Below are 6,653 nucleotides of genomic sequence, written 5' to 3' on the forward strand. Positions count from 1 at the left end.
ACCACGGATACAAAAACTAAAATTAATCGTAGCTTTTCTTCCCATCCTTGTTCACTCGCTTAGTTGATTTGACAGTTTCAATACAGATCAGGCCTCAAGCCAAGTAACTGGTCTGTTTGGCTTATGTGTCCACTGAGCCATTTAGTGAGGGATTCACATTTCTTTCAAAATTAACTGCATAACACTTCACTTTTTCCATGATGTGTTTTTCTCTCCGTTTGTTGTAAATTAGTATCTTCGGTTAACTCTTTTTGTCAGCGAGATTATATATCAGGATAGAGCTACGATATGCTGTCTTTCACGCTTCAGATTTCTGTTTCTGTGGATTTCCCAGGGTATGCTTACCATAAAAATACTACGCCACACATCAGTGCACATTTTAACACATTCCTACTCGATAACATGAACATATACCTCTAGTTAATGCTGCTGCTTTTCTGTTCGACCTTTGGGTGTTTAATATCCCGAGGTTGATTCTTACTCATAGCTGCTCAAACAGGGAAAGATGTCAATGCATTAAAAGTGGCTTCTTGCCTAAGCCCACACTACCATATAGAGCCATCTGTGATCTTGCATCACTGATGAACTGTATCAGTGTTTGCACAAGGGCCCCATCATCACATTTAACCAGATAAAGGGTTTCCATAAATAATGGATGCATTTTTTGGAATTACTTTCATTCTTGGAACGCATTCTTGATTTCACACCATTTTGATGATTCCAATTTCCACAGCCTCGAATTCTTTGGGACTGTTGCTCATTCTGTTGCACAAGTTTCAATGCAAATGCATCAGTTTCTTCTCTGGGTTAAACGGTCCCCCTTGGAAAACACTGAAGTGCGGACGTAAGATGGAGGGGTGGATTGCAAATGGCTTAGTTTGACTTCTTTCTGAGAACTTCATATTTCCATTTAAACTGAAAAAAAAGAGATGGACAGAGGAAAGTGTTTACTTAGTTGTGCTAATGGAATTGGGACCACAAGTGTTTCAGTGTCAGAGCTCCAGAGTTACTTGATGCTTCAAGTAAAACCAATCTCTTTGGAGGGGTAAGTGGGAGGTGAGAGGTTAGAGGACTGTTGGTGAGTGAAGGCGGTGGTGCTGGTGGAAGAGGGAGAGTTCATGGACTTTGACTTTGATCTTGTTTGCTGCTAACATGGGATTTAATTACGGGAATACATGAGGAAGGGAGAGAGAGTTGAGGACGTCGATGGCAATTCTGAATGGGATTTAAAATTACAGCATTTGTTCTATTTCCGATTGATGATTTTCCAGGACTTTACAGACAGGCTGCTGAGACATGGTTGCCTGAAGAGTGAGCGTAGGAGTTTATTAAAAGTCACACAGTGGTTTCCATTTTTTAGCAATCCCTTTAACTTCCATCTGAAAGTTTTTATAACAGTGGTTCACCTCTGCTTTTCACAATGGTGTTTTGTTTTTCTTCCTTTTGTCAACACAATGTTGAGTTTGGTCATCAATGAGTTATTTTATGGCATGTGTTTTTTTTTGAAATCATACGTATCCCAGAAAAAGTTAACAAGCATCGTAAGCAACTCTTAAGTAATGCTGAATTTATTTATAAAGCATTTGGGCTAAGGTTTAGCAATTTAACAAAAAGCTTGAGGAATCAGAGTTGACTCTGGGGACAATATTCTGTGATGTGCATTGTTGTACTTACTGTTTTATAAACCAGAGTTTGAGATGATTTCAACAAGTATTTGGAGGATTTAAGTGTTTGAAAGCAGCTAAATTCATGCACGTGTTGGTAACTTCCTACAAGGTGCTGATTTTAAAGACAAACTTTCCTGGCCATAAGATAAAGTGAGCTGCTGTGAGCAGGTGAGATGTTTTGCCTAAAAAAATGCAAAGCGATTATCAAATACAGTGTAAAAAGCATGATAACTTTTTTATTTTTAAAATATAATTTTGTCAGAATTTGAAAGTATCCGATGCAGTTAAGTAGTGTATTTTTGAGCCATGTTCACACTCTCAATGGTTTTAAAAACAAATTCAAAACTCTGGATTTATAACCATGCATTGTTTCTGTAATGTTAGATAACTGTATGGATTTTTTTTAAACTTGTGAAATGGTTATACTGTCTAGCTATGTTTTTTTATATTCAGTTGATCAGATAAACCCTTTAACCATATTGATATTGTCACATGATTGCTGCAGAGTGCATTTGATTGACCGTTTTTAAATGCAAAACTATTCAGTCAGACTTCAAACTCATTCCTGTCATTTGCTTTGTTGAACTATCTATCCATATTTGATTTATGCTGATATTTTTCACATCGCCTGCGGGTAAAATTATTAAAGTGATGATTGAGCATCATCAAAATCTGATCTGCTCATATGGTGTCACATAGGTCATTCTCAGTGAGCACACAAAATAAGAAACATTTTTCCTTCCAAATCCAATGTGTGGTGTATAGAATGAATACAGAACTTTCACAAAGGGAGGAATTTGTGAAAGCCATCCCCCTATGATGTCAGGACCATGAAACTATCCCCTTTAAGGTTCAAGGTATAAGGCGGAGGGAGAGTTTGTGAAATCTCTTGAAGCTTCATATTGATGGGATTCCTTCCTGGGTTAGCATTGCTGATCCCGGACATCAAATTTTGGGAATAAATTGAAATATAATTCACTCACTTGCAAAACTTGTGTCTAGCATCAGATCCACACAAATTGCCAGATGTATTTTACACTGTAATGCAATCCCAAGTTTTACCACCAAAAGCACACATACTACAATATAAAATACCATACAATTAGTATATGCCATATCTATTATCAAGTACTATATCATGCAGGTATATCATACCAAATATCATTTATATCAAACCAAATATCATTTATTTCATACCAAATATCCTGCAAGCCATATCATGTGTCTACTATACATAATGGTGGTTACACCAAATGTGGTTCCATACCAAATGCATAATTTTACCATACAAAATGCCACATGTCCCAAAATACAACATACAGTAAGTACTGTGCATATCTGTCTTACCAGATACCACACTATGCATATGTATAGTACCAAATATTAGATGTGCCACCTCACAAAATGGTCCTTTGGCTATTATGTTTGAATAACATTGTAACATACACTTTTTGATCTTGCTATTTTGACCATAGGTTTTCATCCTTTTCATAATGATTGTTATGATAATAATTTGATTGCTGTAGTAGTAGATGCTCCTAAATCACCTGCTGTGTGGGATTTTCCACTAATACGACCTGTTCAGTTTGCAATATATATGGATTAATATCCCACACTAGTTCATTTCTTCTCTTGCAACGTTTTGTCAATGAAATGCGTTCCAACATTTTCCTCTTGTAAAGGGTGCAATAAACATGAGAACCTTGTCGTAAAAGAACAAATATGTTTTTGTTGCCTTTACTGAGTAGTGTTAGAAAGTCTGTAGTATTCTGGTAACCGCATTATTGATTTTGTGTATTTCTAGTTAAAACATGCAAATAGTTTCATTTTAAATAGAAAGGTAAAGGCTTAATAATGTTGCTGACAACCGGAAGTAAAACACTCAATTTCTAGAATAAAAGGCTGAAGTAATAAAATATATGGAATTGTGGAACATTGCCACAGCAAATCCTGAAATATCGGATTCATTCTTTATATTTGCACTGTTGAATATTCAACCACAAATAATCAGCCTTGCCCTGTGTGCTCTATAGAACAATTCACAACTTCTCTTTTGTGCGCATAAATAGGCTTTAATGTGCCATTCTGCCCTGGTTTTGTTCAGAACATTCTTCCTTCTATGCAAATAGTTAATTTAGCCTTTGTACGGATTATTTTGTATTTAGTATTAGACAGAAATAAAATGTACAGAAATAAAGAGTGCTTTTTATCACGTGGGTGTGTCCTTATAAAGTTACATATTCCTGAATGATAGTGGACTGTACATGTTCAATACACTGCAGTATGTAACATCTGTCGTATAAAATACAGGTACATTGGGAAAAAGTTAGGAGTAACCGTTGCTGGGCAAATTAAAGTTTAAAATGAAAACATCTGGCATCAGCNAAAAAATGTAAATTATGATATATGCTTGTGTTTGCCTGTGGTTCCTGAAGCTTAGCATTAATACAAGATAAAGATTGAAGTCTGGGCTCCATTGTAAAATTCAAGGTCATTTCTGAAATTAGTTCAAAATTTCTTTGTTTAGTCCCAATGTCTCCTGGTCTGACTGAAATCAAGTTTAATATCAACAACATGAATCACCTTCAGTAGAGATAAAGGTGGAAACAACACAACATTCCATCTGTATGGCACCTTTCACGTCGGGAGGACGTCCCAAGGCACTGGGCTGGAGAGTCAGGGATTTGGACCCGAGCTGGGATTAGGATCAGAAGGGGTGGAGCGCAGGGTTAGGACTGTGACCGAAGACACGGTCGAAGAGGAGGGTCTTGAGATGGGCTTGAAGAAGGCAAGGGAGGGGACGAGGCAGAGGGAGCGTGGGATGGAGTTCCAAACTGTGGGCGAAAGCTAGTGTAGACAATAATGCAGCACCAGTTTTATTGAGTTATTTCCTCTGCTGCATAGATTTGCTTCAATATATCAGCTTGAAACTGTGTGAGTGATTAAATAGCAATAAAGAAGTTTCCTGTAATGGATGCTCGTGGCCTCGTCTATCAGTCTTGCCCGCCCAGTGCTGTGCATAAAGAGCCCTGTATTGTTCAATGCAAATCACTGCCTGTGGCTGTCAGCGTAGTTGTGTATAATTACCTGGAGTTCGTCGGTCAATGGTGATAGCAAGTTTCCAAAGCAACAGTGACAAATAGGTAAGGTAAGAGAAACCATGACTTATTCATGTTCAACCCACCACTCAATTCAGGCTTTGAATTAGGTGTAACGTGGGTTGCTCATTGTTCAGAATTGGTATCGTCGCATACGTCTTTATAGCAGTTTGGCCAGTGCTGTCAATCTAAGCTGAAAGCTCATCGTTTTTCAACTGTGTGTATACGTTCGTATTTGGGCAATGTGTAATTGCCACATTTTTCTCATGAAAAAAGACATTCTTTCTGCTACGTTTCTCTCCTACTGGAAATGTTTCACTCACTCTTCCATCCACTTGCCTACAGCTCCTAAATACCAGTGTCTTTCCTTGCCTGAATGATTCATGTGTGTCTTATCAGGCAAGTGATGGTAGGCTTGTCCTGCACAGGTCATCAGCTGAATCAAATTCTGTCCTTATCAGAGGCATTGCCCTCCCTGGGCTCCTACACTGACTGAAATCAGGTAACTTAGCACTGACCAGGAAGTTTGTCTGGCTTGCAAGGCTTAATACTGCTCTGGACATTGCTTTTACCCACAAGGACATGAAGAGAGCTGGTCATGAAGATTTCATAAATATCTATAGCATGTACAGCAGAGGAAAAAAGCCCAAAATGGAAAAATAATCTTGTTCTTTTTTAAAACTGCAGTAAACCAAGCAGCGCACTGCCTCCTTTGAAAATGTACCGTACATTCATTTTGACAATTCTGTTTTAGCAGCAAAGTTTATGTTTAAAACTATTGGAGACTGGGAAAGGTAGGCAAGTTTGGCATCGTCGGGAGACATTACCTATGTTAATGAAATACAGTTATTATTATAGTTGTGAGATAGTACTGAGCACAGAATGGCCTTTCCAAATATGTAAGGCATCAAGATTTAAATCAAAGTGAACTAACATTATTTAGAAATTTCCCAAATGTAACTACTGTATTTGGATATTACGTTATGCATAAAACTAAACAGTTTAATTACAAACTGAGTGTCTCTTTTAATCCATATCATTATCTTGAGCAGTCAGTCAGTGCAATGATGGAGAAGCTTTATTTAAGCGACCGCTCACATTAATAGATGCCACCTGATTGATGCAATTAGCCTCGGTAAAATGGGAAGGAGAACGAATCTATTAGTGTCCTCTATTTGCATTCTCCTTCTTGGTTGCTATCCAGGTGGGAATGTGTGGGCAGAACAGAAGTCAACAAAATCAGCTTGGTGGAAAATAAATTATAAAATAGATAAAAAGTGCAGAAGCATCTTACAAATATACCGTAGATTCAAAAGTCCAATTTTAAAAAAGGTAATAAAAATTTGTATGAGTTGTGAACCAGTTACTTTCTTCCCGGTTTGGTGTTATGCTAAACACCTGTTTGGAAACTATGCGTAAGGCTCATTATAGAGATTTTGTACTTCAGACAGTTTCACCAGATTCTCTTAATGGACGAGCCAGTTATAGTTAATTAGAGGTATCTGCACATTGGATTGTTAGTGAATATGTTCAGCATTTGAAGTATTGTTGTATCACTTGTTTAATATTCTATTCCACAGCTTATTCCGCTGGAACAACCCTAATCCCTGCCCATTGGGGCTTTAGCTTGTCGGTTTAACAGGAGCTGAGTGCAGACAGTCTGCCCTGGTGAACACATGGCCCTCCAAGTTTTGCCAATGAACTAGGTTGGCTGGTCTGTGGCTCAGGAACAGACTTCTGAGACAGCCACAGTGACTTGTCTCTATTCTGATTTTCCATTGCCAAGCACCTCACCATAGAGTCAGCTGAACCCCCAAAGTGATCCAACTTTACCTGTTCCCCCCAACCCCTCTCTTCCTCGCCCGAGAAAAAAAGTCACTATTGTCGT

Source organism: Callorhinchus milii, unplaced genomic scaffold (genome assembly GCF_018977255.1).
Source record: "Callorhinchus milii isolate IMCB2004 unplaced genomic scaffold, IMCB_Cmil_1.0 Scaffold5, whole genome shotgun sequence".
In the NCBI taxonomy this organism is placed as follows: Eukaryota; Metazoa; Chordata; class Chondrichthyes; order Chimaeriformes; family Callorhinchidae; genus Callorhinchus; species Callorhinchus milii.